Consider the following 12,322-nt stretch of genomic DNA (forward strand, 5'->3'; position numbering starts at 1 on the left):
AGGTGTCCATCCTATAAGGCTGGTGATTCTTAGCCCTTCAAGAAATAGCAACATTTCTACACGAAATTTTTCAAGCTGCATGACTCATCATCTCTTCAAAGACCGTGATCTTTTGTCAGAGTGAACCAGTGTTTCTGATGAGCAAGGGTCAAGCATTTCAGGAGTGGTATAGGAGTAGTGGGGAGGGGGAGAGGTCAAATAAGAACTGACGACTGACAAACATTACTAGATATACTAAAAAGCAAACGGAAGTTTTAAAGAAGGGAGTATTCTTATTACTTAAGGCAAAATGGAGAAAACGTGGGAGATTGAGAATCCTACTAGAGGAACCAGGTTTCATCCACTGTTTCTTTATTAACCACTATCCCAGAATGGTCAGGTCTCCTAGACGCCTATAATAAAGGCAGAGATTAGTTTTGAGGCAAAAGTGTGAGTATCAAGAAGACTCATAAAATGAAGAATTTTTCAACAAATGCCTCTAAGTTAAAGGATTTTTTGATAACTGGAGAACAGAGTCATCAAAAAAGAATTCAAGATAATAGCTAAGTCTGCACCTTATTCCCCAGACAGGTAGTCCAACCAAATAGAGGACGTTGGGGAGAAAATGCTGCCGTTTCCTGGACAGGACATTCTCCATGGCCAGGTGCAGCCCTAGAAATATCGAGAATCCCATCCAGTTATTGGCTTCCTCTTCTTCAATTTTACCCATCTCCTCTCAGTTACCAACCAACCTCCAGAATGATCTTCGTAAAACACAGTCTGGCGTCAGTCCTCAGGATCACTCATGCTGCCTTGGACTGGCTCCCAGACTGTCCCACATCTTCCCCCACTGCCCTCCTCACCCTCGTTGCCATCATTCCTTCACCCACACTTCAGGCTCTGGGGTACGTTTACTTGAACATCCAAAAGTGTTGTGGCATTTCGAATCCACTGGACTAACACTAACCACCTGCAAGAGATCTCCTTTAAGTAATTTCTGGAATTCCACAGGCAGGTCTCACTCCGAAGAAGTGCTACACCTGACCTTAGGCACCACGGTGCTGGCTGCTCCTCTCTGCTCCCCAGTCAAGCCCCAGACCAAGCTTCGTGGCTGTTCTACCTCTGTCCTGACAAGACCCACATTCAGTGACTTAAGACTTCAATGTGCCAAAGCATCAATGCAATTTTATGGTCAAATGAAGGGTAGTTACAGTCCTTTTGTGTAAATCTCCAACGAGGGGGCGGGAAGGGGTTACCAAGATGTATATCTTCTATCCCAAAGTTTGCACAGATTGAAGCAGTTATTTCTCTTTTTATATATGGCAACACCGTGTTGCCAAGAGCCAGCCTTCAAAAGAGCCTAAGGCAAGCCAAGAGACAAACCCAAATGTGAACACTGTACTATATTCAGAGCTACTTCTCTCTAGCCTCTGAAGGTAAAGCTTGTTATTGTACCAGAATCTTTAGGTAGGATTCCTTCTCACTAGAGGATAAGTTCTTTCTTGGGGATTCGCTATCCCCTCCCTAAAACCTGAAGTCACTCTAGTGCTTCTCCAGACATGCTGAGATGTGTCTGTCTGGATCCCACAAGTGGAAACGTCATGATTTCTTTCACAGGAGGATTCCCAATAGCCCCAGAAATAGAGTTCCATCAGGCTTGAATGTGCAGTTTTCCAGACATTCCCAGACATGCCTGGATCCAAGAACAGACGTGGCCCATGCTCAAGCCGAGACCCAACTCCACCTTAATTTATGAGTTGGGTGGGAGAAAAAAGTCTCTGTGGAAAAGGAGGTATTTGAGCCATACTTTGAAGGAAGAGTAGGATTTATGCAAACACTGCAGCAAATGACCCACGAAGAGGAAGCATGACAGAGAAAACACAACCATTACAGAGGCTAACTATCAAAATAACCCATTTTAATCAAATTTTGTTAACGATGTTCAGAGAAGGACATACTGACGTTCTTTGAGATCATACTGACTCACGGTAACAACTCAGTAAATATTGTTGAATGAATGACTACGTGAGCGAGTGAATTATGTCATTTTCTTTCAGCAAACTAAATTTGGCTCTGAGATCCTACCTGGTAGGGGCAGGGAGGATTCAGTTTCAGTCACTTTTGAGGGGTAATTTCCTTCCCTTCCTAGGGTTTTAAAAACAATCTCGGATGTTTAGATGGTATTCACAAAATGAGGGATCGCTCCATGGTGTTGTTCATCACCCTTACTTACGTCCATTTTGTACACAATGCTACTGGGCCAACCATCCTCTGTCATCTAGCAGGTGACAGCCTTCCAGGTGGATCAGACACACTCCATGGCGGGCCTCTCCACTCAACACACGTCCAGCCATAGACACAGTGCCTGCTCCAAACACCTCAGTGCTGGCAGCCGGCCTTCACGGTCCTCTCACGGACATCTCCCCATGCTTGGTGCTTCGTACATGGGGGTCATGGTCTCTGCCATTCACAGAAACACCCCAAATCCTAACCAACCCTGTCTCAGTCAGACACAAGGGAAATCCATCCTCCCATTTCTGGATTAACCCTTTCTATCCCTTGACTCAAAGCACCAGCCTTGCTCCACGAAGTTATAAGCCCAAACAGAATCATCAGTGTTTTTCTTGCCGGGGTTTCTCAGCTTCTGTTTTCAACCCTGACACCTAACAACGAGCAATCCCGTAGACAAGGAACCCAAGCTCGGAGCACGGAGATTTGGCTTTTTCATTAAGGGAGGGGAAGGAACCTCTTGTCCTTTCAAGTCTGGCTAGTAGCCAGAACAAAACCCCAAATACTGTTGCAGCCTAGTACCTTGCCCTCACCTTCTCACTGATTCCTGCGATACTGTGGATTAGAGTGTCCTCGAAAGAACTCTGAATTTGGAGTCAGAAGACTGCACCACACTGGACCCACTTCAGCTCATCACGCACGGCTCCATTTTCTCTTGTGTAAAAGTTGTCACGTTGACCCCTTAAAACCATCATGGAGATCACATTTAAAAAGAATTGTATAAATGCTGAGAGCCAGACAAAGAGTGCTTGCTCGTGTGGACAACGCCAAGAGTCAGCAGAAACGTAAATTAGCTATGCCTGTTCCCCTGTGACTCTGAAAAGAAATCCTCCGAGTTTCAGTGACCCCTCCGGCCTCAGAACAGGTGCGCCTTCTCTTCCTGGGCTAGTTCTGCTATTTTATTATCGTGAAGGGAGTACAGGCCCTAGTGGCAACCCACAAGAAACGCCAGGCAGCAATGTGATCCCTGGGCTATGGCAGGGCAGGAAAGCAGATCTATCACCTGCACAGTGTTTGCTGTGGGGCCTGAGGCCTGAAAGACAGCTTTGTTCAGCCACCAGGTGAGCTGCAAGAGGAAGGTGCTTCTCCAGCCACTGCCACCAAGACTCGCACAAAGCACTCATTCAGAGGCCCAGACCTGGCCGTGCCCTCTGCTGCTGCCTCTGACTTACTGGGTTGCCCATACGGAGATCATTTCCCTGCTTGTGCCCCCACCCCCCATGCTGACCCTGCTACCGCACAATGCCACTGGAAGGGCATGGGTAGAATATTACATTCCAGAGAGAAAAGGCAATGCTCAGGCTGAAAAGACCATGCTGTGGCGGAGGACACTCCCCTTTCACCACAGAGCTCCCTGTGTCCCTGCAGACAATAGACCTCTGTGCAGCCCCATCTCCTAATGCGAGCACTGCTTACATGTTTTCATCTTTGGAAACTTCAAACTGCTCAGTCCCCAGGAATGGCTGTACAAGGAAGCATCTGTCTAGGAGGGAAAGGGAGAAGAAGAGGTGAGATCTGCTCCTTCAAAATAATCTCCCAGCCAGGTTTATTTATTCCCATGAACAACTGCAGGTTTTTGCCAGTTCATTCCTCCATTCATTTAAATAGTCAATATCTGCAGATAATCTACTATGTCCTAGGCACCTGGCGAGGCATCTCTAGCAAGAAATCTTACTAGAGATGCCTAGCCCTAGAGTGAAAAATTAAGTAAGACTGCCCTACCCTTCAGCAGATGGTGTCCAAGTGTCTGAAAAAAGCATTTTGTGAATTGATTTTGTGTTGGGCATTCTTTTTCCTACTCCATGCGGCACCTGACCTTTGCTCGGCATTCTGTGCTGGCACCTGAATCCCTGCTGATTTATCACTGTGTAAAAATGAAAGTCAAAACGCTGGGTTTCTCAGGTACTCTCTTACTGGTAGGAATGCAAAACAGTATAACCCTTTCCGAGGACATTTTGTCAGTATCAAACCTGCATGTGTATTCACCTCTCCATCAGCAATAGCACTCCGAGGAATTTACCCTGAATAAGAGACCTCAAATAATATGAAACCAATATGCATAAGGTTGCTCGGTGCAGCATCATTTTTATTTGCAAAACATTGGAAGCTACCTAAATGCTCAAGCATGGGTGACTGGTGGAGGAAACTGTAGTATCACACAGTGTAGTACTGGGCTGCTATAGAAAAGAATGGTGATCTCTATACACTGGCATAGGGTGATTTCCAGGAGATATTACTAAGCGACAAAAGCAAAATGCAAAATAACACATATAACTTTCATTTACATAAAATAAAAGGGGAAATATGAATACATACAAATCCCCGCTTACCTTTACCAGTAAAAGAGGATAAACCAGGAAACAATTAAGTTGGTTACCTACAGGTGTGAGGAAACAGACAGAAAGGAAGGTGAAGGAGTAACTCTCCTCTCGGTATAGCTTTTTATAAAGTTTTGACTTTCGGACTCTATAATGGAGGTAAGAAAAATCTATAAAAGATATTATCGGGTCAGTTAACAAAGTTGGAATAGAACAGTAGAGTATATCAAAGTATTAGATCGGTGTTTACTAAAGCTGATAAGCACCTTGTGGTTACGTAAGAGAATATCACTGTAGCAAAGAGGAAAAGGTAAAGGCTATAAGATATGCAACTTCGCCCCAAATGGTTCAGAAAAAAGTTTGTGTGTGTGTGTGTGCGTCTATGTGTATCTGTGTATGTCTGCGTGTCTATTTGCGTGTGTGTGTCTGTGTGTCTCTATGTATGTGTGTATGCCCGTGTGTGTGTGTTGTGTGCATATTTGTGTTCGTGTATCTGTGTACATGTATGTGTGCATCTGTGTATTTGTGTCTGTGTGTGTGTCTGCATGTGTATGTGTGTATGTCCGCATGTATGGAAGGGAAAAAGAAAGGAAATGATTGAGCAAACAGAGCAGAATGCTAAACAATAGGAGAATCTGGGTAAAGAACATTTGGCTATCATTGATACTATTCTTATTCTTGTGATTTTTCTTCACGTTTAAAATTATTTACAATTTCAAAAATTTTTACTGTTGCATTGGGTTTCCGGTGGCTCTACTTTGAAGAAGAAACGTGAACCTGATTGCCTCAAACTAACCCGCTGCCCCAGTGGGTATCAGCACCTGTGAACGCAGCAGCCTCTTGGCCAGCCCATGTGCTCTTCATGAAGTCATTCCCTTAAGATTCTGACAGGTATGGGGGCACCTCGGTGCCCCAGTTGGTTAAACGTTGGACTCCTGATTTCGGCTCACCTCATGATCTCAGGGTCCTGGGATCCAGCCCCTGGTCGGGCTCTGTGCTCAGCAAAGAGTCTGTTTTTCCCTCTCCCTCTGCCCCTCACCTGCTCACACACGTGCACGCTCTCTGGAGCTCTCTCTCTCTCTAATTAATTAATTAATTACTTAAATCTTTGAAAAAAAAGATTCTGACAGGTAAGGATGCATCCTGGGTGCACTCCTCATTGCACTGGGTGGAGGGCAAAGGTAAAGAGAGTTAAAATGTTCTTGATCAGACCAGGAGGGCTTAGAATGAGTCATCTTAGCTATTTGGAGTAAGAACAGTTACCACATGACACACCGGGATTACGCCAACAACTTTGTGCGTATTATCTCATTTAACCCTCACAACAGCTTTGAGAGGAGAGCAGTGATGTCCTTGAGAAGGGAGCTGAGATATCGGGGGTTTAACCTAGACCGGAATTCAGATGGTCTGGTCGCAAAGCCTGTGGTACTTAACCGCTGTGGCACCAGGCCCAGCTGGCAAATCCGAAATATTCTGCAGGTCTTGGTTCAGCCTCTATGGAGCCCTGTGTAGGCATTGATACTGCTTTTCCTATTCTCCCCCCTTCACTTTGTACGTGCCACCCAAAAACGCTGAAAATCTTGTGGTACCCTTGTGTTTGTATGTCTGTTTTACTCTCCGTACTGTGCCTTTCTTGAGAACCGAAGAACTGTCCTCTCTTCCTTACAGTGCCAGCACCTATCACAGGGCCCAGGCCATGACAGAGTCTTTAAACTTCAGTGGAAGCTGTACTGCATTTTGTTAGATAATTATTGTGAAACAGCTCGATAGTGCTCACATTTTATTCATACAGAAATTGAGGCTTAAAGTTGAACCTTGAGTCAATAGCTTGATAAGTTTCCTGCTAAGGCTAATATGACCTTAAAACTCATTAATAGAAGAATCATACGTAGAAAGAGAAAAGGGACCTAATCTACGCCAGCTAATCAGGCCAAATACAGGGACGTAAACTGATTTCTACATCCACATAAACGCAGACGTAGTCAACCTGGATGGAGCCTGAGGGCAGGACAAAAGCAGATAGCACACCACGCCAACACGATGTAAGTGGAGACCAAAGGAACTAGGATTAATCACAATTTAGGGGAGCCAGGGCTATTTCCAGATACTTTCATGCATTCAACTTTTATATTTGAGCACCAAAAGATGAACTTCTGATGGGGCGCCTGGGTGGCACAGCAGTTAAGCGTCTGCCTTCGGCTCAGGGTGTGATCCTGGCGTTATGGGATCGAGCCCCACATCAGGCTCCTCCACTATGAGCCTGCTTCTTCCTCTCTCACTCTCCCTGCTTGTGCTCCCTCTCTCGCTGGCTGTCTCTATCTCTGTCAAATAAATAAATAAAATCTTTAAAAAAAAAAAAAGATGAACTTCTGTTAGTGGGTAGATGTCACTGGGAGAAGGATTTTGGTTCAATATAATAAAAGAATATTCTTTTCTACAGTTGTCTAAAGATGAAGTGAACCGCTTCAGATAATAGTGAACTCTGTCACCAGAAGTATGCAACGATTGAAGACCATATTAGGAATATTTTAGAGGGCATTCAAGTACCAACAAATAAAAGAGAGTAGGCCAGATTAGTGGCTCCTATATGTTGGTCTTTGGACCAATGTAAGGACCTCACAGGCCCACAACAAAAGCAGCAAAATTAAAGACAAAGTAGTGTGGATTTTGCAAAGCTGAACTAATTTAATTTAAACAACTGGACTTTATTATAAAATTATGCTAAATTACGCTTTTTGGTATTGAAATTTCCTTTTTTTTCCCCCATGAAATGACAATGATAGGAGATGGTTTTTATAGTGTTTTGACTTGGCAAAAAAAAAAAAAAAAAGGCAGGTTGACAAATCTGTGTTGGTTGCCAAAACAACTTTTGAATTTATAGTGAACTATGAGATTTAAAATTCTATCAGCTAATGGACCAGACAACTTCTGAGGTTCCTTCCACCCCAAGAAGGGAATGGCTCTACATCTCACAGACTCTGAACCCTGAGTGTCACCAACCAGGTCCAGCAGAAATTCACTGGCTTTAGAGTCAGACATGCCTGGCTTCACACGGTAGTTCAGCTACTCACTAAGTCAAGTGACTTTGAGCAAGTTGCTTAATATCTTTGAACTTCAGTATTTCCATCTATAAAATAAGCATATAAACAATATCCTTCACTGCAGGATCATCGGCTTGGGAGCCCAAAGCCATGGTTTGTGTGGTATAGAACAAAAATAGCCACAATTCTTTGCAATTCTTTCACCAAGAGAATTCCATCAAGTGGAATCCACTTCTCCATCCTTTCATCTGGATTGGCCTTGTGTTGCTTTGGCCAAAGGCTATAGCAGAAGTGATATTCTGAGCCTGGGTCTCAAGCATCTGTTCACATTTGCTCTTGGTTTGGAAGCACTTGCTGACAGTCATGTGAAAAAGCCTAGGCTGGCCTCCTAGTTGATGAGGCCCATTAACCCTCACTGCTCCAGTTAACAGCTGGCCAACAGCCAGAGAAGCTGTTGAGAGAGGTTATTCAAGATGAGTCAGTCCTCAGTCCTCAATCTGACCAGAGATGCAGAAGGAAGCCAAGCCAGTATCACCAAGCCTGACCCAAATCACCCAATACATCCAACAGACCCTCAGACTCATGAGTAATAGTCAAAGTTATTTGAAACCACTACATTTCAGGATGGTTTGTTATTCAGCAGAAGCTAACTGATACAGTTCTGTTTCCAAATTTAATATTTTCTAGCTAAGTGGTGTTGAGTAAGTTATTTACAGTGCTTTAGCTTCAAGACCCCTATCTGTAAAACAGATGAGCAATTTCTACTTCATAAGCTTATTGTGGGACCTAAATGACGTAATATCATCAGAATGTTGGCACACATACTAGATACACCATTACTGATAGTTCCAAGCGTTAGGACTAATAGCTGTGTAATAGTGATAGTACAAGTAGCCATATACATCCTCCCAACCTACCTTTCACATGGATTTCGGTCCCAAGAAACCGCAAACATGGGTTATTTGTTTGAAGTACCTATTCATCCTGTGACTAATAAGATGTTTTATGCAAAATGTATTCAGCTAGGGTTTGATTTTATATCCCTGACTCACAGTCTGAACTACTTGGTAAAACAAGGTGGTACGAGGGTAGTTAAAAATACAGAATGGTCATCCCATTGTTCAGAGAATTGATGGCATAACTGTGCACAGAGTCAAAGAACCTTCTATGTCAAAGAGGCTGGGAATGGGTGCAGCTAACTCGCTCCCCTGGGTTGCTGAGCACCAGGCATCGTCCCAAGGGCTCTATGTATATTATTCACAACAATCGTGGGTTGAGTGTGTTTTGCCCCCATATACTGATGAGGAAATTGAGTCCAAGGTTGGTTAGTGACTCTCTCATAATTAAACAGCCAATCAGGGACAGAGCCAGTGTTGCCCCAGGTCAGATGCAGCCAGAGCTGTTGATCCTTTCTCTAAAGACTTGCTGTCTGTCTTTCAGATCATCTAAGAAATCTCCCAGTGCAGTCACCCCTACAACCACTGCCTTTCTAGTCAGTCAGGCCGCAGTCAAGCCCATCATCTCTCACCTATACACTTACAGTAGCCTTTTGTTCACTGCCTCTAGGTTCACCTTCTGACAATGGCTCCCACTCCCTGACAGAGTGACCTCCAGGACATGCAAATCTGATTAAATCAAATTCCTGCCTTCAAATCATTCCCTGTCTTTCCTTTGCCTACACCATAAAATCAAAACTCCTCTACATGGCCCAACCAGTTCTGCCTACCTCATCAGCCAGAGACCCCAACACTTCTTCTTCCAGGCCATGCTGAAGCTGCTTCTAGCTCCCACAGCCCCCCCTATTTTCCTTTCTGCCACTCTGTGCATTCTGTCATTCTCTGCTGTACTCTCCCCAAGGGCTTGATTTCCTGACAAACTCTGACCTGATCTACAAGTCTCCCTTCAAATGCCAAATCCTTTGTAAGTCTTCCCTAAAGACCTCAAACAGGTTAGACCACCTTCTCCCAACATCCCTCCTCTCACGCAGTTAAAGCAACACTCTATTATAACTGTGGTCCTCACTGTCTTCCCCACTGGAATCACCCCAAACTAGTCAGGGTTTGTATTTATACCATGCTAATAAAAAGGATTATGACAGTGGCCTCTGCTGTTTAGTTTAGTGGGCAGGAGACGAAGACAGAAACCAAGTTAGATGTTACTAATCAGTTATCAGACTTTGAACCAGTCAGCATCTCAGAGCTGCAGGGTAATAGGTCTCTGATAAGCACCCATTTGTAGACACAATAAAGAACTGCTCAAAGCAAGCAGCTGTATCCTGAACTGGGGAAACATCGGGCTGAGGAAAAAAATGGGGGGGTCAGGGGAGATGACAAGGAAAATCCTAATGGAATAAGTAGGAAAACCTGCAGAAAGTCCTAAAAAAAAAAAAAATCATTGACTTCAATTTTCAGAGGTGCCAAGGACAGAATGCATTTTCCTTGTGAGTAAGAAAGAGGAAATTTGGTGAGAAACGAGATCTTTCCAGAGCAGGTGCTAAAGAAATTAAATCTTATAGAGGATGGAGGAAGGCCAGAATTAGGAGCCACATGGTAAAGAAGGAAAAGGTATTTGGCTGGGCCAAGAGCAAAGAGGGACTGGAGAGAAGCGACATGACTCAGGGAGGGCAAAGGGGGCCTCCTAGAGAAGCTGTGCTGGCTGTGAGTAAAAGGTCCATCATCCCAGACCTTAGGCAGGATTCTGGGGAACACCTGGAGATGTGGGCCATCTTTAAGTCACTTCGCGGGGAAATAACAGTATCATTTTGTTGTCCAGATCATTAGGACGATTTAATTATCTGCCCTTCAAGCATAAAGATGAGAACATTGGGGCGCCTGGGTGGCACAGCGGTTGAGCGTCTGCCTTCGGCTCAGGGCGTAGTCCCGGCGTTCTGGGATCGAGCCCCACATCAGGCTCTTTCGCTATGAGCCTGCTTCTTCCTCTCCCACTCCCCCTGCTTGTGTTCCCTCTCTCGCTGGCTGCTCTATCTCTGTTGAATAAATAAATAAAATCTTTAAAAAAAAAAAAAAAGATGAGAACATTCTCAAGCACATTAAAAACTCAAAAATGACACCTATAAGCCTTTTGTAGAAAAGGTACCTGATAACAAAATACAGCAAACCACTGAGGCTTCAAAATAAAAGACCTCTTTCACAGCAAAGCCATGGTAACAAGGCTGGTACTGAGCAGTAAATAGATGTGAATACTGAATTAAGATTAAACAACTGTCAGAATTACGGATCAGAATACTAATATTGTGAGTTCCAACAACAGAAAATTTCACTAAGAAAATAAAATGGGAAGTGTCAGGAGGGGATATGGAGACATGGATTATCTCATATTCTCATATTTCAAAAAAGGCGTTACAGATACCACCCAATTTGAAACATGTCATTTAAAAGCAATTTTTCTTCATCCCCTTAATGCATTTCATAATGTTTTTCTTAACTCTTGAGGTTATCTTTTAAGAATGAATACTCTTCTTGTAAAGAAACAGTCTGAAGTTCAGCAATTCCTTCTTTTTCATTAAATTCAAGAAAAAGTAAATGTAGTTTTTATTCAGATGGTATGCATATAATGATCACATTTTTATAAAATTATTTGTACTTAACTTTATCCCTACGTTTGCAAAGAGAAATGTACAAAACAATACTGTCTAAGACTTATGATGCCGATACATGGGTGGGAAAATGTGGGGTGAGATTTTACCCGCTTCTATGAACTTTTCAATACTGTTTGCTTTTTATTCTTATGTACTGTATTTGCAAAAAATAATGATGATATTCTTCTTTTAAAAAAAAGAAACCACAAGGCCATAAGATTGGTCTCGGCTCCATGCTCGAACTGGCTGGTTCGTAGCCATTACCTGGCCACCATGCTAAGAGGGATGTGGAGCTGCAACAAGGCTCAGCAAAAGCCAAGAGTCCAATCAGTCAGCAAATCTGCCATGGCCCCAAGAAGGAATAATGCCACACAGGCTATATAATCAACATTCCACAGCCTGATAAAAATAAGAGCCACATAATTGTGTGTAACAATTAGAAAAGTCAAATAAGGACAGATGCTTGTATCATTCACTTGGTAAAAGTTGACTAAGCAAAAAGTTACACATGCTAGATAACTTATGTGCATCTCTTAGAAAGTACGATTTGTAGGCAACCATAAAAAGAGGCAAATGATAATTGTATTACACTAGGCTTTCTAGTTAGTGTACACTTGAAATTTCCAATAATATATGATATTTAAGAAACAGAAAATGGGAACAGAATTCATGTAGAAGCCTCTGTCATTCTAAAAATAAGTAGTATTCATCCACAGATACATAAACTACATGAATATGCCCATTCATCTCATTGAGAGATGCTTTTTCAATGAAATTCTAATTTTATGTTTAATAAATATTTATCAACATTTATAATGTATGTAGATTATTTTGATCAAATGAGAACTAAGAATAATTATAGCGACAACTCAACCCAGAAGAGAAGATATTAAACCAAGATCAGGATGGCAGTAAGATTTTTTAAAAATTGTATTTCAAAGAGGGGGGACAAATAAGGAAAGAGTCCATTTACATGATTTCCTTTCTTCACCCTACAAATGCTTACTGAACTGAATGTGTCCCAGGTTCTGTGCTGGTTGCTGGGGTTATCAAGGTGAATGCCACACTGCTGCCTTCTAGAAAGGGCAACATGCTGT

The 12,322-nt window shown here is 43.0% G+C and overlaps 1 long non-coding RNA gene across 1 annotated transcript in view; it reads right to left on the minus strand.

The window, feature by feature from the left end:
• LOC109488452 overlaps positions 1–12,322 on the minus strand; it is a 218,068-nt gene that overhangs the window by 98,098 nt on the left and 107,648 nt on the right. Inside the window, exons 9-11 of the long non-coding RNA XR_004623238.1 lie at positions 4,599–4,645; positions 3,685–3,751; positions 2,802–2,949 (exon numbers count right to left, since the gene is read on the minus strand). This is a non-coding gene — a long non-coding RNA (uncharacterized LOC109488452). The remainder of the gene's footprint in view (positions 1–2,801; positions 2,950–3,684; positions 3,752–4,598; positions 4,646–12,322) is intronic.

The sequence above is a fragment of the Ailuropoda melanoleuca genome, chromosome 2 (assembly GCF_002007445.2).
Source record: "Ailuropoda melanoleuca isolate Jingjing chromosome 2, ASM200744v2, whole genome shotgun sequence".
Classification (NCBI taxonomy): Eukaryota; Metazoa; Chordata; class Mammalia; order Carnivora; family Ursidae; genus Ailuropoda; species Ailuropoda melanoleuca.